Source organism: Herpailurus yagouaroundi, unplaced genomic scaffold, assembly GCF_014898765.1.
Source record: "Herpailurus yagouaroundi ecotype Mexico unplaced genomic scaffold, PumYag 246, whole genome shotgun sequence".
Taxonomy (NCBI): domain Eukaryota; kingdom Metazoa; phylum Chordata; class Mammalia; order Carnivora; family Felidae; genus Herpailurus; species Herpailurus yagouaroundi.
Window position 1 is genome coordinate 12,960,311 of NW_024412463.1, and position 20,236 is coordinate 12,980,546.

Consider the following 20,236-nt stretch of genomic DNA (forward strand, 5'->3'; position numbering starts at 1 on the left):
TTTTATTTTATTTTTTTAATTTTTTTTCAACGTTTTTTATTTATTTTTGGGACAGAGAGAGACAGAGCATGAATGGGGGAGGGGCAGAGAGAGAGGGAGACACAGAATCGGAAACCGGCTCCAGGCCCTGAGCCATCAGCCCAGAGCCTGATGCGGGGCTCGAACTCACGGACCGCGAGATCGTGACCTGGCTGAAGTCGGAGGCTCAACCGACTGCGCCACCCAGGCGCCCCGGGGAAGACATGATTTTAAATGAAGCACACTTAGGGGCGCCTGCGTGGCTCAGTCGGTTGGGTGTCCGACTTTGGCTCAGTTCATGATCTCATGGTCTGTCAGTTCGAGCCCCGCATCGGGCTTTATGCTGATGGCTCAGCCTGGAGCCTGCTTCGCATTCTGTCTCCCTCTGTCTCTGCCCCTCTCCAGCGCTCGCTCTCTCTCTCTCTCTCTCTCTCTCTCTCTCAAAAATAAAATAATAAAAAAAAGCACACCTAGTTTGGATGGCGAAAACAGAAAAGTGACAGCTACGACTCCATGAGAGAGTATGTGTCTGAAGCATGTTTGTGGTTAGTTTCTTGGCACAGTTTTCCTATTTTGTGAAAATGTTAAAAGATAATTGGGTTAATGGTCACATATCTTCCATGGCAGCAAGGGGTGAGGGTTAGGGTGATGGTGAGAATTTCGGGTTTAGAGTTAAGGTTTGGGGTTGGGGTGCCAGGGCCATGCGCTAGAGTTGGGGCCTAGTGTCAGGATCTAGGGTCAGGGTGAGGGCCAGAGATCAGAAGTAAGGGCCCAGCGTTCAGGGACAAGGTTAGGGGTTAGTATTCAGGATCAGACTGGCTGCTGACCGTTGTAGTCCATCTGGACTGCTAAAACGGAACCGTATTTTGGTATTTTTGGTGGCTTATAACCCGTAGAAATCAATGCCTTACAGTGGTTGAGGCTGGAAGTCTGAGATGAGGGTACCAGCATGGTCAGGTGAGGGTCCTGTTTGTAGTGGCACACTTCTCCTCTTTTGACATGTAGGGGATGGGTTAGGGTCTCTTATAGGGGGAGTAATCCCATTCATGAGGACCCCACCCTCATCACCTAATCACCTCCCAAGGGCATCCTGTTCTAACATCATCACATCAGGCATTAGGATTCCAACAGATGAATTTGGGGGAAAACAAACATTCAGATCATAGCACTGATGTAAGAGATAGATGGAATTTTTTTTCTTATAATTGACCTTTACTTAAAAAAAAAAAAACAAAAGAACCCTACCTCTTTTCCCAGTCAAGGTACCAGGATGATGGGCTCTATCTCAGTTGGAATTTCCAAATCGTGGCACTGAATTTCAGAGATTAACTGGATGTGCCACGAGGGGCTAAACTGTGAGTCGGGTGTTCCCTGTGCCACAGCCCAGCGGACAGCAGGGGGCACCCTAACCTGGCTCTCTGACCTGAAGGAGATCATAACGTATCCTGGCCTCAGAGAGTCAGACCCACATCTCGATGGGGATGATGGGCTGCAGGATGCTCCTGCAGCTTTGGGACAATTTGGGGCAGTGAGGACAAGGCTAGGAGATGGTTTCTGTTGGCATCTCCAATGAACTTTAAGAAAAAAATGTTTAATGTCTGTTTATTTTTGAGAGATTGACAGAGTGTGAGCAGGGGAGGGACAGAGAGAGTGGGAAACACAGAATATGAAGCAGGCTCCAGGCTCTGAGCTGTCAGCACAGAGGCTGATGGGAGACTCGAACTCACAAACTGCTAGGTAATGACCTGAGCCGAAGTCGGACACTCAAGGAACTGAGCCACCCAGGTGCCCCAGTTAAAAAAAATTTTTTAACGTTTATTTATTTTTGAAAGAGACAGGGATAGAGTGTGAGCCGGGGAGAGGCAGAGAGAGAGGGAGCCACAGGATCTAAAGCAGGCTCCAGGCTCTGAGCTGTCAGCACAGAGCCCGACGCAGGGCTTGAACCCACAAGCTGTGAGATCGTGACCTGAGCTGAAGTCGGAGGCTTAACCGACTGAGCCACCCAGGGGTCCCTATGTTGATAGTTTTTATGTATCATGGGGAAGAATTTTATAGAGTCCACTGTTTATGTGCTTTCAGTACACATTTCATTCATTTCCAAAGCTGCTTAGGTTAGCACTTTCTGCCCCGGCACCTACAGTGAGTTTCTTCATACATTTCTAGTACAGTTAGATTATGTATCACATTCTGTATTATATCTTGTGACAATCCCACATCCTAAATAATTCAGTTGGAATAATCATGATGTAGTCTTTGGGCTGGAAACATCTATGAGTTTTGCCAAATGCATAGTGGCACATACCTATCACTAAAATATACGGAATACCTTGAACTCTAACTGCATGATCTGTTTATCATCTCTGTAGTTTTGACGTTTCCAGAACGTCCTATAAACGGGGCCATACAGTACGTAGCCTCTTCAAGCTGGACTCTTTTACTTCGCAAAATGTGTGTAAGATTCATCCATCTCTTTGTAAGGGGTGATGGATCATTCGTTTCTACTGCTGAGTAGTAGTGCATTGGATGTATAGGTGACTAAAAACAATTTTTCTTTACTTTTCTAGGTTCGTGGCTAAGACTACTTCTTGTGATAAAAGATTAACAGGAGAAAAACAGAAGTGTAATTGTGTGTATACATCCTGTATACGTGGGACATACTCAGGAAAACTGATTAACTTCCCCAAATGGCTGAAGTAATCACTTGGAATGTTTCAGTAGTCGGAAGGCCAATTAAGGGAGGCTATCAGACCAAGCAAGAGTATATGAGGGGTAAGGTTGTTAATCAGGTTTAAGTCCAGAGACTTTGTTACAAATGGAGGGTTCCTTTGTAAATGTAAATTTTTCTCACTAAAGGACAACTTTTATTCGGTTTTCAGAGATTCTCCTCTGTCTTCTGTCTGTTAAAATCAATTAGCCCCAAATAATACTTGTGCCCAAGAGACTTATCTTGGGCATGGTGGCATATTCTGCTTCCTTCACATGGATGCACCTGTTTGCTTATGGATTCATGTTTTGAAGGACATCCTGATTTCTTGAAGACTTTTGCCATTACGAATAGAGCTGCTGTGCATAGCTGCATGTGAGTTTTTGTTTGGAAATAGTTTTTCAAAGCAGTTGTGTGAGTACCTGAAGTGTGATGATGGTTGATTCTTAAGGCAAGACTTGTTTAACTTTGGGGAAAAATGCCAAACTATTTTCTGTTAAACTTAAAAATGAAATCGCCAATTATTTTACCAGCAAAAATGGGTTTATTTGGGAATAGTTGAGAATTTCAATCCAAGACAAGCAAGCTTAGGCAAAACCATAAGCAAGCACACGGAACAAAGCAGAGGAGCATTAGTCTTCTATAGAGGAAACCGAGGAAGTTGGGAGGTACTGTCCTAAACAGAAAGTTCACTGGAGTAAACTGGGGGCTTGATGTGTAGTGGCTTCTCATTGGCTGACCTGTGACAGTCTGTCATTGGCTGAGCTGTTGTCTGGGGAGGAGGAAACCTTTCTTCCTCCTGCTAGGATAGTAAAAGGGTCCTGTTGGGTCTGCAATTGATGTAGAGTGGTAGGTGTGAGAGTCTCTCCTGCCAAGCCTTCCTAGACTTCATTTTAGTGAGGTTTCCTGTTACTAGTTTTCACTTCCAAAGTGGCTGCACATGCATTCCCCAAATGAAGGAGGGTTCTTCTCATTCTGCACTAACAATTGGCATTGTCAAAATTTTTTTGGAGTTTAGCAGTTTTAATAGGTGTGTAGCAATTTGGAATTTCCTAATGATACATGGATGTAGAGCATACTTTTGTATGCTTATTTACTATCCGTCTATTTTCTTTGGCCAGGTGTCTCTTCAGATCCTTACCCATTTTCATTTAGGTTGTGTGTTTTCTGATTGTTGACTTCTGAGAGTTTTCTGAAAGTTCTTAATGTATTTTGAATACAAATCTGTTATCAGATGTGTGTTTTGCAAATATTTCTTGCAGTTTGTAGGCTTGCCTTTTGGGTCTCTGAACAAGGTCTTTCATGGAGTAAAAGTTTTCATTTTATAAAGTTCACATTACCAGTTTTTTTCTTTTGTGGATTGGTTTTGGTGTCTTAAAACCCCAAGGTCATGTAGGTTTTGTTTTATGTTTTCTTTTTGATATTTTGATAGCTTTGCATTTCTAAAAAAATATTTCTGAGAGAGCGCAAGCGGGGGAGGGGCAGAGAGAGAGAGAGGGACAGAAGATCTGAAGCAGGGTCTGTGCTGACAGGCTACAGCAGCGAGCCACATGTGAGTCTGGAAGTCACGAACTGCCAGATCATGACCTGAGCCAAAGCTGGACACTCAAATGACTGAGCGACCTGCCTTGACAGTTTTGCACTTTAAATGGATCTGCAATTTTGAGTGAAATCTGGTGTAAGTTGCGAAGTTTGTGTTTATATTTCATTTCACCTTGTCTTGTTTCGTTTCGTTTCATTTCATTTCATTTCATTTCATTTCATTTCATTTCATTTCATTTCATTTCATTTCATTTCATTTCATTTCATTTCATTTCATTTCACCTCGTTTCGTTTCATTGAGTTTTGTTTCCAATTAGTTGTTCTTTAAGTATTCTTGGAGAAGTTGGGGGATATTGGGCTCCGTTTCAGTTTGAGTTTCCAAAAGTTAACGGATTCACCTAGACTAGAGGTAGCCCAGTGAATCCTGCACTGCCTTCACTGCCTGCAGGGGGCGCCAGAGCTCAGCTCCCTGACCTGAGTGGCGCATGCGCCGCCAGCCGGCCACCTTTCCACCTGCACAGACTGGTGTTCCTCCTCCTCAGGACCCGTTGCGGGGTGGGTGGGCGGGTTTCGGAAGGGGAGAATGTGGGGACTTGTCCATGCTGACAGAAGCTGGGTTTCCTGAGGACCTGCTCTAGGGGATACGGGGTGTGGAAATGTCACGGTGCAATTCTGGGTTTGTTGCTGAATAATTCTGTACTGGACATGAGCCCCTAGGTCATTTATTCTTCAGACCTAAGCAGTGGGCCCTCTTCAAGCTAGAGCCATGGCTAGGATCAGGGATCAATTGAGCAGGGTGGCAGTGGCCAAAATGCCGGCCAGTGCAGTGATCTGCCCAGACGGTTGAGTGGAGTTCAGTTGTTAGGGTGTGCATCAGGCTTAGGGGTTGCATTTAGGAGCCAGATGATGGGGTGGACCAGGGTTAGGTTTGGGCTCAGGATCCCCTCCTGCACCTCCATCCCAGCCTTGGAGATATAGCAAAATTCTGGGTTCCTCTCTGAAATATTCTCTGCTGGTCATGGTCCCTAAATCTGTTCTTTCCTCAGACCTAGGAGGTGGAACCCCTTTAGGGCCAAGCCATGGCTAGGGTTAGGGTGAGGTCCTGGGAGGTGGCAGGGGCAGAACCGACACCAGTTCAGTGGTCTCCATGGAGGGCTAAGTTGAGGGCGTGAGTTAGGGTGTTGGACAGGCTTAGGGTTTGTGATCTGGGAATGGCTGATGGTATGTGTATTCCAGGTTCAGGTTTTGGCACAGAATCCCCTAGTGCAGCTCCATTCTGACCCTGGAATTGTCATGGTGAATGCCTGGATTCCTCTTGGATAATAGGCCCCAAATTCATTCTTTTCTGTGACCTAGGAGGTGGGCCCCTTTAAGTCCAGAGCCATGATTAGTGTTAGGGTTAGGTCCCAGGACCTCAGAGTCTGACCACCAGGGGCTCAACCAACAGCACTGCAGTGATCTCCCTGGAGGGCTGAGTTGAGGGCACCTGTTAGGGTTTGGGTCAGGATTAGGACTGGGTTCAGGAACCAGATGACTGAGTAGGCCTGGGTTAGGTTTTGGCTCCACATCCCCATCTAAGCTCCATCCTGGCCTTGAAAATGTTACTGTGAAATTCTGCATTCTTCACTGCAATATTTTGTTCCAGTCATTTGCCCCAAATCTGCTCTTTCCTCAGACCTAAAAGGTGGGCCCCCTTAGGGCAAGAGCCTTGGTTATGGGTAGGGTTAGGTTCTGAGAGGTGGCAGGGGCAGAACTGACACCAGTTTAGTGATCTCCTTGGGGGGTTGAGTTGAGGGTCCTTGTTAGGGTATGGGACAGGCTTAGGGTTTGGGATCAGGGATCAATTATTTGTGTGTTCAGGATAAGGTTTTGGCATAGGATCCCCTTCTGCAGCTCCATTCTGACTCTGGAAATTTCATAGCAAACTCCTGGATTCCTTGCTGAATGATGCTGTGCCAGTCATGGGCCCCAAATCAGTTCTTTTCTCAGACCTAGGAGGTGGAACCTCCTTGGGGCCAGGCCATGACTAATGTTAGGGTTAGGTCCCAAGAGGAAGTAGGGGCCCAACCACCACTCATTCAGTGATCTCCTCAGACAACTGAGTTGAGGGCACGTGTTAGGGTGTGGGTCAGTCTTTGGCTTTGGGCTCAGGGGGAAACCTATTGTTTGGGCCAAGGTTAGGTTTTGGCTCAATATCCCCACCTGCAGCTCCATCCCAGCCATGAAAATGGCATGTCAAACTTCTGTGTTCTTCGCTGAATAATTCTGTTCAGGTCATGGTCCCCACATCCATTCTTATCTCAGACCTAGGAGGTGGAATCCCCCCTTAGCCCAGGCAATGGCTAGGGTTAGGGTTATGTCTTGGCAGGTGCCAGTTCAATGATCCAGGGGGCTGAGTTGAGGGCATGTGTTAGGTGTGGGTCAGGCCTAGGCTTGAATCTCAGGGGACAGCTTTTGGTTTGCGCCAGGGTCAGTTTTCGTTCAGGATCCCCATCTACAGCTCCATATTGGCCATGAGAATACTATAGTGAAATTCTGTGTTGGTAGCTTAATACCTCTGCTCTGGACATGGTCCCCTCTATCGTTTATTCCTCAGACCTAAGAGGTGGGCCGCCTTAAAGCCAAAGCTGCGACTAGGGTTAGGGTTAGGTTGAGGGAGGTGGCAGTGGTTGAACCACCAGCAGTGCAGTGATCTGCCCAGTGGGCTGAGTGTTAGGGTGCATGTCAGGCTTAGAATTTGGGCTCAGGGGCCTCCTGATGATGTGGGCCAGGGTTAGGTTTTGGCTCAGTATCCCCATGTGCAACTTCATCCTGGCTGTAGAAATGTCATGACAATATTCTGTGTTCCTTGCTTAATAATTCTGTGCCAGTCATGTGCCCCAAATTCATTCTTCCCTCACATCTATTAGGTGGGACCCTTTGGGGTCAGAGCCTCAGTGTAGCTTATTCCCTGAAGGGGCTGGACAGGTGGCTTTCCCATCCAGGGAAGCCCATGGGACCTCACTCACCCCTATTGAGAAGCTTTCCTGGCACTGGTTTCTCCCAAGCTTATCCTTCATAAAGGAAGTAAGAGCTGAGAATGCCCTCTCGATTCATGTGTGTACAGGCCTAGAGCCTCCCAGGAGCTAGGAGCCAAGCTTTGGGGCATCTCTCTGCAACCTCCCATCTTTGGAGGACTTCTTGTTTTTGAAGTTGACTGCATCAGGCTCCCTCTCCTTGTTTAGTCACTGTGGGCCAGCTTGTTTTGCTGTTTAACGCCTTTGGTTCATTTCATTAACTTATTAGTGGTGGGAAATCCAGGGTTCCTAAGCCAGAGGCCAGGTGCTTTCATGGGCATGGTCTTCCCCTCCCCCACTGGTAGGCAGTTTCCTGGGAACCCCATGGAAGGTGCTCTTCCCTGACTGAGGGTCCTGGGGTCTCCTTGAAGGCCCCTGATTGCTGTCACCTCCAGCTCCTCCCTAAACATCACCACCTGTCAGTTTGGTCTCTGAGAATGTTCCTTCATGGTCACTTCTCTATTGCCGGCATAGCCTGGAGCCCAGAAACAATGATGCCACCCCCCCCCCCCCCCCCCCCCCCCCCCCACATCCTGTTTAAAGAATAGAGAGATTGGGTTCAGGACAAATCATTTACATAGATAGTGATGTAGTAGGTATTCCCTTGTTAATCTGTCTTCTCAAAGAGAGAGAGATTTTGTTTGTAAACTTCAGACCCAGAAAATTTACTGTTCTGCCAGCATTAGATAATTATCTGTCCTCCCTGAAGCAGAATGCTGTTTCTCTGGAGCCCCGCCTAGCCATGTGCCTGTGCTGGACGCCATGTGCACAGTGAAGTGACAGGCCCCCAGAGAAGACTGCCAGGAGACTTGTGCGGACGCATAGGACCAGAGGCAGGGCAGTATGGCACTGTGTCCAGAAGAGGACGGTGGGGCCCTGACCAGAGAAGGCCTCCCTCCCCTCTGCTGTGGTACAGGGGGCAGGGCTCACAGGCTCGCTGGGCAGGGCTTTTGCAGTGCATGGGACAAGGGCATGCTGCATGAGAGAGGAAAGCTAGTTCTGAAAGCCTCAGTCTCCTCCCTGTGCCTTCACAGTGGGAGGCCGAACATTCACTCAGCATTGTGCCCACTGGGAAGAAACATCACCAAGAAGACCCCCTTCCACTTCTGCACAAGGCACACACTGTCTTTTATTTCTCTGTTTCTGAAGCGTGTCCAGGTCCCTGGAGAATCTCTCAGGACTGCACTGTAGGATCACCTTGCTAAGCTCAGAGTCCTCAGGCAGTGGCACCTGCCCTTCCAAGCATGCTGTGCTGCCTGTGATGCTTAAGCCCTGCATGCTGCCCACATCCAGGAAGTTTGAGAATTTTTCTAAGACCAGGTTGGGGAGGGGAGCAGAACCACCATGCCATTTGGCCTGGGCCCTGGGGAACCGCCCCCCTCCCCGCCACACCTCATCATCTGCATGTTCTGTGTGATGTTGGTGTAGGGGGCACCCTGGCTCAGGGGACACACCCCAGGACAGTAGAGAGCAGGGTCTGGCTTAGGCTGGGGCCTGACTGTGAGACCAAGCAGTGTAGAACCTTGCCCAAGGGAATACATGAGCCCATGAATCTTCTCCTCATGGGGACAGGAGATATTTCTTTGTGCACCCTGTCTGCACTCAGTGAGTAGTGAGTCCAAGATCAAGATGCCCACAGATCAGTTGTCTCTGAGAGCATGTTTCCTGGCTCCCAGACAGCACCTCTTTGCCGTGTCCTCACTTGGTGGAGGGGTGAGTGAGCTTTGTGGGGTCTCTTTTGTAAAGGCCCCACTCCCATCCATAGAGGCTCCATCCTCCTGATCTAAGCACCTCCCACAGGCCCTTCTCCTAACACCATCATCTTAGGTGTTGGGATTCTAATATGAGTTTGAGGGGCACACGAACATTCAGACCATAGAGGTATGGCATCTCCAGCCTCATTGCCAGCTGTCTCACGAAGGGTCTCCACCTTCCATAGACACTGCCTTTGGAAGTCCCAGATGAACCTATCCTCTGTTCCCTGCAGTCATGTCTTCAAAGCCACAACCTTCCTTGTAGCCTCTCTGTTGGGGATCAAGAATATATATATGCACTGGCATATATTTCAGGGACAATGTAGGCCAGGTGATCATCTGAACACTGAGGGCTGTGCAGGTATGCTGCGACAAGGCATACTTGTCCCTATGCCTGTCTGATGGAGCCAGTGTGTGCCATTTGCCCTGGGCCCTTCCAGGTGTGGGACTCTTGCTCAGGCTTGAGTTTTGGTCCCCACAAGCAGGAAAGGCTAATGTGACAGAGTGAGATTGGGCATGTTAATGTTTGCACCCCTGGATTTAGGTAATATGTTCCTCTGTCTCATCCCCTCTGCTTCTCACTGTGCCATTCAAATTTATTTAAAGAACTTTGTGATTCCAGCATACTGATTTGGTCGATGAGCCTTTGTGGTCCATGACCTCTGGGGTAACTTGTCCGGCAATGCACCTGGTGGAGACAAAGAGGTGTCTTCACCACCTCCTTCAGCTACAGCTCCTCCCTGTGCTCCAGAGGTGGAAGGAGACTTCCTGCCTGCCTTTGAGGGACTGTGCAATTATGGAGGCAACTGGCCCCAGCAAACAAACCCCGTGTTCTTCTGTGAGTCGGACACAAGGTCTGGGCTGGCCAGAAACAACTGTTTCTCAGGGCTGTCAACCTAAGGAAATTAAATGTCACCTGGAGTGTAGGGCTGTAGACTCTGTAAGATCAAACATTTTGGGTAACAAGAGTTTGGCACAGCCAGTTGGTCACATATGTGCATGTGACCATGTGACATGTGTGTGGATAACCCAGACATCCAGGAGGCCCTAAGTAGCCACATGATGTCCAGACAGTCACAGTGATGGCATGACTTTGCACGCAGGTGCAGCCCTCAGGCACCACCTTCTGACTGCTTGCTCTCTTCTGTGCTATATTCTAACAAGTGAAGCTGCAGGATGGCTGGAACATAGACCATGGAAGGTAGGAGGTGGTTGCTCTTGCAGGAGAAGCATGCTGGCAGCAGTGACATGAGCAAGAATGGGGAAACCGTGAGCAGCAGATCCAAGAAATAAAAAAGCCAGTAGATGGGTAAGGGGGTGTCAGGGCTGCTTCCTTGGGAACCTCATTGCTTTACTGTTCAATGAGCCATGGCCTGGCCTTGCAGACATGTGTGCCAAAGCCCCAGTGGGACCTGGGATCGCCCAGGCATCTCTACCGTGTGCTCGTCAGCCATAACTCAAGCTTGTGTCCTTCTCACCTTCTGAGGATCAAGGGTATCGGTGGTCCTTGCGAAGTACATCCTATGTCTTCACAAGTTTGCAAACATCACAGTTTGCAAAGGGATTACACTGGGGACCTGGATTCCCGATGCAGTACTTTCTGATTTCAGGATGCTTATTCATTGGCAACCTGGTGAATTCTGTAAATAGGGCCCATGTTTGTTAATTCAGCTGCATCAAAGATAATAAGATCAAATAAGGTCCTTTCATAATACATTAGTTGACATAAAATCCAATTAGATATTTCTGAAAATCTTGAGTTGACAGAGAAGGCTGCCCTCACCAGTGAGTTTTCCAGAAAATGAGCCCTGACTCATGGAGCAGCAACTCAAAGATTCATCTTGTAGTTGAGACCCTCCTGTAAGCTCCCCTCCCATGGCTTGTGTCAGGTCTCCTGCTGCTGCCAAGTGGGGATCAGCCCCAGGGTTGGCCTCCTTTCCATGACATTGTACTTGGCCTCAGCACAAGCAGATGGACTGCTGGCATGGAGGCTGGAACCGGGAACTAACAGAATCTGATCCCAGGTGTAATTTCTAAGGGGATCCAGTATGCAGAGCAGAGCCACCAGGTACATGGGCTGGCTTAGAGAGATGTCCATAGTTTTGGAACAACCCCTGGATGCCCCCTTCCCACCTCCTCCTGCCACCAGCAGATACTGAGAGATTCTATTACCAGGTGAGTGAAGGGCATCAGCCCAGGGACACGGAGGGCAGCAAGTTGTCCCCAGCTCTGACTGCTCCCCACTCTGGGCCCATCCATGGCAGCATCAAGACATCTTTGGCCTCAACTACTGTTTCAGGAAAACACTTGAAAACGCTAATCTCAGCATTTATTTCCAAGGTTCCAAGCCACATCTGAGGAATGAAAGATCAACAACAATGCAAAGACAGCCTCTCAGCTCAGCCCTGCTCACCAGCCCTGAGTTCCAGGGGTCCAAGGGTCCAGAGGGAAGGACTCATAGGGTTGGGGAAGACAGTCTTCTCAGCATCTACTCTAAAGGGGTGTCAATTTCTTGGCTTATCCCCCTGCACCCTGCAGATATCCAACAGAATATGTGGGTTTTCTGGAAACTTGAGGGCTGTAGTGGGCGGTGGGGGCATTCTAGGCCGTGTTTTTGAGGAAAGATGCTGCATGGTTAAGACCCCAGGCCTGGATGCTCTGGGGATGCGCCGGCTGTAGATGTGTTCAGAGGTCATGGCAATGCTCAGGGCTCTGTGGTCAGTGGTGGGCCTGGGGTCAGTGGGCCCCTGCAATGTCCTTCCTGCACAGAGTGGGGCTTTTTTGTCTTTGCAATCCCAATGACTGGTTGGCACCTGTGCCTAGGTAGGCACTTAGGAGATGTTAAAAATAGAATATTAGAGCTAGTCCAGCCCAGTATGCTGCTCCCGCTTACCCACCATGCTCTGGTATCTCCCTTGATGCCTGCTTGGCACAATGTATCTGGAGGACCAGTGCCTGGGCAGAAGCTGTGCCCATCGGTGGTCAACAAGAATTCCTTGAATGCCTGATGTGTTAAGGAACTTCTCTGATCCCAACGTGAAGGGTGAGGAGACAGTTGCTGGGGTGGGGGTGGGGGGTCAGAGTGAATAGGGGAATCAATGGCTGGAATCCCCCAAGACTCTGATACTTGGAAGGGCCCAGAGATGGTGTTCATGGGTAAGGCAGGCACCCTCCCTCCCAGCCCATTTTATTCCTCTCTGGCCCACCTCTCAGAAGTCTTCATGGGAGGGCCCCCTTGTAGGTAACCTCTGATGTGTCTGATGACCAAAGTGTCACCCGGATCACATACTTGAGCAAGGGGTGTCCTATGAGGATTCTGACCCTAAACCATGAAATGCATGTGCAAACTTGTAACACCCCTCTCCAGGACAGCATCCTCAGTCAGGACTGAGAGAAGGAGCCCTGGCATGGAAGCAGTTGCTTGGTCCTCGTGCCCTCAGAACCGGGCCTTTCCCATGTGTGAGGGAGGCACTTGGTGTGCTGTTGTCCATCACTTCCTCACTGTCTGGTCCTTGCCTCTCCCCACAGGGGTCGTTGCAGGAAAAGCTTCTTAGGGTTCATCCCTTTCAATTTCCCTCTTTCTTCCCTCATTGAGGAAAGTTCTGAAGCACATTCTCTTGTTCCTTTGTAAAACCATTGTTTCAGAGTTGGAAACATCACCAGGTGACAGCTGAGCCCACCGTTGTCTTAACTAATAATTAATCAGGGGAGCTCAGGAGGAAATCAGAACCACTGCAGGTCCCACCAGTGTCCTCACTGGGAATGAATCCCATCAGGGCACCAGGGGTCATTGACGTCAGGGCAGCCATGCCCTCCGCACTGATGCTCCTCCTTCCTCTCAGCTGTTGTAGGTTTTTCGTTAGTTGTTGTGTGGTGTGTAAGATAGGGGTCTAGTGTTATGTTTGGGCTGTCCAGTTTTCCCAGCACCATTCATTGAAGAGACTGTCTTTTCACCATTGTGTATTATTGGCTCCTTTGTTGTGAATTAATTGCCCACATATGTGTGGATTTGCTTCTGGTCTCTCCATTCTGCTCCATTGGTCTTTCTGTCTCTTAGCCCATAGCATACTGTTGGTTACTGTAGCTTTGTAATATAGTTTAAAATCAGGGAATGTGATGCCTCCCAGTTTGTTCTTCTTTATACACATACTTTGGCTATTCATGGTCCTCTGCGGTTTCATACACCTTTTAGGATTTTTCTAGTTCTGTGCAAAATGGTACTAGAATGTTGATCAGGAGGGATTACATTGCATCTGTACATCACTTTGGGTAAAATGACAATTCTATAGTATTCACGTTTATAATCCAGGAACACATAATATCTTTCCATTTCTTCATCAATGTCTTATCATTTCCATGGTATAGGTTTTTCATGTCTATGGTAAAGTTTTTTCTAATTGTTTTCTTAACTTCTTTTGATGGTTCATTATGCGTTTGTCCAATGTAATGATTTTTGTATCTTGATTTTGTATCCTATAGTTTCACTGAATTTGTTTATTTGTTTTACCTTTGTTTTGTTTTGTTTTGTTTTTTGGTGGAGTGATGTGGAAGATTGGAACTCAAAATGGCATGTTTCTACCATATCCTTGGCCATCCACAACATCCATAGCATAGTGGCCCTAATATAATTCTACCACAGTGTCCTTTAGTAATATGCTGCATCTTGTGAACTGTGTCCAGGTAGGGTTTGGCCTCCATAATGAAGTTTGATGTGTTCTACACCTTTCTGGTATGTTACTAATATAGTTGTTTTGAGAAGTAATGTAGTTTCCATGATTTTCCAACATATAGAAAGTCTGCAATAGCTGTAGAAATACTCTATCTCTACACTCAGCTTCACCAGCTGTCATTTTACACAGTTGCCACTTCTTATGATGTACTTCTTTGTTTTTTATTCAAAACAGGACACCTTCCCCAGGAACTGTCATAGAACTCCCAAACAGGGAAATCATTATGGTTTCCTCATTATAATCGAATCCAGAGGCCACTTCAAGTGTCATCACCTGCTCGAACTCTGTGACAATGACTCCTGTTGTGACCCACTTTTCTGCCCTTGAGACTTTCACTCACTTCACAACCATGATTGATTTAAAGATCATAGAGGGCTCCAATCTGGGCAGCCTTTTCTGTGTGGCTTCTGTAATTTAGTATGTTTTCAATCTTTGTTCATGTTGTGACATGTTTTAGTACTTTAGTCATGATTTTAATTGTGGTTCAATTTTTAAAACATAATAGTAACCATTTAAAAGATTTTTTAAAAGTTTTTTTTAAATGTTTATGTATTTTTGAGAGAAGAGAGAGAGAGAGCAAGAGAGAGAGAGAGAGAGGATGAGTAATGGAAGGGTGGAGAGAGAGAGAGACAGAATCTGAAGCAGGCTCCAGGCTTTGACCTGTCAGCACAAACCCCAATGCAGGGCTTGAACCCACAAACTGTGAGATCATGACCTGAGTCGAAGTTGGACACTTAACTGACTGAGCTACTCAGGCATCCCTAAAACATTTTAAGTCTACAGTTGTATGCCACTAAATATATTCCCATTGTGCACAAATCACCACCTTCCACCTTGAGAATGTTTGAATCTCAACCAAGTGAAAGTCTATGTATTTTAAAGATTAACTACCCATTCCCCTTTCCCCTCTGCCTGGCAACCATATTTTACTTTTTGTAGGTGAATTTGATTATTTTGGATACCCCAAACAAGTAGAATCTTATAAGATTCTTTTCTGTGATTGGATTATTACCCTTGCATAGTGAATTCACGGTTCATCCATATTTTGATCTGAATCAGTACTTTAGTCCTTTGCATGGCTGGGTAATATTCCATTGTGTATACATCACCCATTTACCCTTCAATGGTTAGCTTAGCCTTTTGACTATTGTGCATGATGGTGCTACAAATTTGGGGGAAGAAATACAGAGTGAGTCCCTGCTTTAAAATATTTGGGGTATATACCTGGATGTATACTGATTAATTCTATTTTTAAGATTTTGAGGAACTCCCATTCAGTTTTCCTCAGTAGCTGCACAAATTTATTTCATTTTTTGATATGTTGGAAGAACATTTCAGTTTATGGATCTACCCCATGTTGTTGTATATTCATTTACCCTTTGTGGCATGTTTGGATATTTTGTACCATTTTCCAATTGTGAATAGTATTGGTATGAATATTTATGTTGGCTTTGGTTATGATTACAGTTCTAGTTCATGATGTGTGAATCATGGTGTGTGGTTTATAGATTACGGTTTCAGTATTTTATTGTTTAGTGGTGTACGGTTTTGGGTTAATGGCATATGGCTTTTCGGTCACACGCCCTTATGATTTGGGTGTTTTTGTGTGAGGAGGTGGGAAGAAGAGTGTTATGGGGTTTGAGATGAAATGTTTCTTGTGGGTGAGTGGATGAGGGGGGTAAGCTGGTGGATGTTTGTGGAGGGAGGGTTTAGGAGGTTCAGTGGGTGGTGTGTGGGGGAGCCAGCGGGTTCAGAATTTGGAAGTGATGGTTTAAGGTGAGTGAGTGAGGGTTTGAGAAGGTAATTGTTCAGGTGGTAAGGGGGTGACAATATCGGGTATAGGTTTAGAAGGTTTTGGGGATGAGTGCTTATTAGTTGAGAGATTAGAGAGATCAGGTTCTAATGGCTTAGGGCATGAGGGTTTAGGAAATGAGGATGGGAGTAGGGTGGGCCTTGAGTCATTGGAGATAATGGTTAATGTGTTTAGGCTGGGGTGGTGGAAGATGCACGGAGAACCCGGTTGTCCAGAGAACTCATTAGGGAGAGCACTAGACTGATTAACTGGAATTTGTGGTAAAAGGTAAAAGACCTTGAGAGAGCTAGGGCTTAGGATCAGGGTACATTCTGAATTCAGATACATGGTTTGCAAATATTTTCTCTAAGTTTGTGGCTTGTCTTGGTTTTTTGAACAAGGTTTATCAGGGTAGAAGTTTTATTTTACAAAGTCCATGTTATCCATTTTTCTCTTCTTGGTTGGTCTTTGTGTCTGTGTTTTATTTTTTAAAATGTTTGTTAATTTTGAGAGGGTGAGGGTGAGGGTGGGGGTGGGGGTGAGTCTGAGGGTTAGGGTTAGGGTTATGGTTAGGGTTAGGGTTAGGTTAAAGCTTAGGTAAGGGTTAGTGTTAAAGTTAGAGTTACAGGGTTAGAGTTAGAGGGATAGAGGGTTAGAGAGTTAGGGTTAGGGTTCGGTTGAGGGATATGGTTAGGGTTAGGGTTAGGTCTCCGGAGGCTCCAGGCTCTGTACCGACAGCAGTGCAGTGGTCTCCCTGGAGGGCTGAGTGGAGGGCACAAGGGAGGGTGCCAGTCAGGGTTACTCTTTGCTTTCCAAGGCCACACAACTCTATGGGCCACTGTTCGGGTAGGCCGCAGAAATCCTCTCTGGCAGATTCAGCCGGGCCTGGGAAATGACATAGTGATGTTGCAGGTTCTACACCCAGTGATCTTGCACCACTTCTGGACCCCAGGCTTGTGGTGTTGTCAGAGTTTGGTTGGAGCCTTAGCTAGGGTTAGGGTTCTGTCCAGGGACGTTGCCAGGGCCAACGGGACTCCACTCTCATGATCTCCCTCGAGGGCTGAAGTGAGGGCCCATTCAACAGTGAGGGTCAAGTATAGGTTTAGGATTCGAGATAGGCTTATGCTTCAGTTGAGAGATACGGTTAGGGTTAGGGTTAGATCCCAGGAGGCTCAGGCTCTGAACCCACAGCAGTGCAGTTGTCTCCCCGAAGGTCTGAGTTAAGGCACAAGGGAGGATTCTGGTCAGGATTAGTCTTTGGCTTCTAAGGCCACACAACTCTCTGGGCCACTATTGGGTAGGCCTCAGGAATCCTCTCGGTCAGCTGCAGCCGGGCCTTGGAAACAACATGGTGCTATTCCAGGTTCTATGCCGAGTGATCCTGAACCACTTCTGGACCCCATGTGCGTGGTGTTTTCAGAGTTTGGTATTGGGTCCCCGTGAGGCGAGAGCATTATGTAGGGTTACAGCTTGGTCCACGGATGTCGCCAGTGCCGAAGCGACTCCCGTCTCGTGATCTCTCTCGAGGGCTGACTTGAGGGCCCATGGTTTGGTGTGGGTCATGTGTAGGGTTAGGGTTATATATAGGGTTAAGGGTTGGTTGAGAGTTATGTTTAGGGTTACAGATAGGGTTAGGTGTCAGGAGGCTCCAGGTGCTGAACCCACAGCTGTGCAGTTGTCTCCTAAAGGGCTGAGTTGAGGGCACAAGGGAGGGTGCCAGTCAGGATTAGTCTTTGGCTTCCAAGGCCAGACCAGTGTATAGGCCACTTGTCAGGTAGGCCTCAGGAATCCTCTCTGGCAGCTGCAGCCTGGGCTTGAAATGACACGGTGAAGTTCCAGGTTCTATGCCGAGTGATTCTGCACTGCTTCTGGATCACACGTGCATGGTGTTTTTAGACTTTGGTATTGGGCCCTGTGAAGAGAGAGCCTTAGCTAGGGTTGCTGGTTGAGCTCAGGACGTTGCCAGGGCCAAAGCGACTCCAGTCTCGTGATCTCCCTCGAGGGCTGAAGTGAGGGCCCATGTGACGGTGCGGGTCAAGTGTAGGTTTAGGGTTTGAGATAGGGTTAGGTTTTGGTTGAGGGTTATGGTTAGGGTTACAGTTAGGGTAAGGGTTAGGGTTAGGTCCCAGGAGGCTCCAGGCGCTGAATCCACAGCAGTGCAGTTGTCTCCCCAAAGGGCTGAGTGGAGTGCATAAGGGAAGGTCCGGTCAGGATTAGTCTTTTGGTTCATGGCCAGAGAATTGTATGGGCTACTCGTCAGGTAGGCCTCATGAATCCTTTCTGGCAGATGCAGCTGGGCCTTGCAAATGACATGGTGACGTTCCAAGTTCTATGCCAAGTGATTCTGCACCTCTTCTGGACCCCATGTGTGTGGTGTTTTCAGAGTTTGGTATTGGTCCCCATGAAGCTAGAGCATTATGTGGGGTTACGGTTTGGTCCATGGATGCCCTCAGTGCCGAAGCAACTCCAGTCTCGTGATCTCCCTTGAGGGCAGACCTGAGGTCCCATGGTATGGTGTGGGTCATTTGTAGGGTTAGGGTTCTATATAGGGTTAGGGGTTGGTTGAGGGTTATGGTTAGGGTTATGGATAGGGTTAGGGTTAGGTCCCAGGAGGCTCCAGGCGCTGAACCCACAGCTGTGCAGTGGTCTCCCTGAAGGGTTGAGTTGAGGGCGCAAGGGAGGGTGCCAGTCAGGATTAGTCTTTGGCTTCCAAGGCCACACAACTCTCTCTTCCAAGGCCCCTGGTCGGGTAGGCCTCAGGAATCCTCTCAGGCAGCTGGAGCCGGGCTTTGGAAATGACATGAGAGGTTCCAGGTTCCATGCCGAGTGAGTCTGCACCACTTCTGGACCCCAGGTGCGTGGTGTTGTCAGACTTTGGTATTGGGTCCCCATGGGGAGAGAGCCGTAGCTAGGGTTAAGGTTCGGTCCAGGGACATCGCCAGGGCTGAAGCGACTCCACTCTCATGATCTCCCTCGAGAGCTGTAGTGAGGGGCCATGGTATGGTGTGGGTCAAGTGTAGGCTTAGGTTTTGAGATAGGGTTAGTGTTCGATTGAGGGTTATGGTTACGGTTAGGGATAGGTCCCAGGAGGCTCTAGGAGCTGAACCGACAGAAGTGCAGTTGTCTCTCCGTAGGGCTGAGTGGAATGCACAAGGGTGGGTGCCCGTCAGTATTAGTCTTTGGGTTCCAAGGGCAGACAAATGTATGGGCCACTCGTCGGGTAATCCTCAGGAATCCTCTCGGGCAGTTGCAGCCGGGCCTTGGAAATGACATGATGATTTCACGTTCCATGCCGAGTAATCCTGCACCGCATTGTGGTCTTTGTTTGTGGTGTTCTCAGAGATGGGAATTGGGTCCCCTTCCAGAGAGATTCTTAACTATGGTTAATGTTCAGTCCAGGGACTTCACTGGTGTTGAAGTGACACCATTCTTGTGTGTCATGAGCGTTGGGTTAGGGTTTGGGTTTGGTGTTAGGGGTTAGGGGTTAGGGTTATGGTTAGGGTTGCTGTTAGGGGTTAGCATTAGGGGTTAGAGTTAGGTTTATGCATTAGGGTTGGGTTTAGGGTTATGGTTATGGTTTAGGGTTTGGAGTTAGAGTTAGGTTTAGGCATTCGTTTTGGTCTTGGGTTAGGCTTAGGTTTAGGGTGTGCAATGGTGTTCACCCATGGGCACCACCACCCTAGGCGAGGGAGGGCATTTGCCCATGCACCCTGCCCTCCTTGGCTCAGGAGGGTGTTCAGGTATGTGCACAAACCCGCCCCCCGGCATTGGAGGTGGGTCAAGCATGTGCCCTGCCCCTCTGAGGCACTGGAGGGGGTCACCTGTGCACAGCGTCACCACTCAGCAAAGGAGTATTGATGCCACTATTAAATCTGACGTTTCATGGATGTTTTCACTTTCACAGCTGAAGAAGCATGCATCTCTTAAGGTCAGGGGTAGGGTTTGCATTAAAGTAGGGGTTAAGATAAGGGTAGGTCATGCTTGCTTCCCCCACACCCCGCAGCATGGGAAGTTTTCACGCATTACCCCACTATCCTCAGAATGGGAGAGTGTTCACCCTTTCGCCCCACCCCCTCATAGTGGTAAAATATTGAAACATTTGCTCCGCTCCACTTCTGCTGGGTAGGACTTTCACGCATGCATAGATCCCTCTTTCGGGACAGATTGTTCACAGATGTGCACCACCACCCCTCGGTGTGGGAGTGTGTTCACTCTAGGGCACACCCCACCTCTGCACGGGAGATGGTTCATGCATATGTCTTGCCCACCTCAGCATGGGATGGTTTTTACCATGTGCACAGCCTCCCCTTGGTGTGGGAGGTCACCCATGCGGAGCACCACCCTTCAATGAGGGAATAGTGATGCCACTATTAAATGTGACGTTTCATGAATGATTCTTTTCACTTTCACAGCTAAAGTAGCAGAGAACTCTTAAGGTAAGGGTTAGGGTTAGCATTACCATTAACGGTTAGGGTAAGGGTTAGGTCATGCTTCCACACCCCCTCATCACCAGAGTGTATTCATGCAATAGCACTGCCCCTCAATGCGTGATTATATTCATGCATGTACCCTGCCCCCTTCAGCGTGGGAGGGTGTTCACACATGCACCCCATCCCCTTCTGCTTGGAAGTGCGTACAGG

The 20,236-nt window shown here is 48.0% G+C and overlaps 1 long non-coding RNA gene across 1 annotated transcript; it reads left to right on the forward strand.

Annotated features, from left to right (window-relative positions):
• The first annotated feature begins 648 nt into the window (after positions 1 to 648).
• LOC121020076 (uncharacterized) lies at positions 649 to 13,197 on the forward strand. Its single transcript, XR_005785912.1, has 4 exons — positions 649 to 1,373; positions 2,583 to 4,077; positions 7,626 to 7,628; positions 12,969 to 13,197. It is a non-coding gene; the product is annotated as an uncharacterized LOC121020076 (long non-coding RNA).
• Positions 13,198 to 20,236: the final 7,039 nt, after the last annotated feature.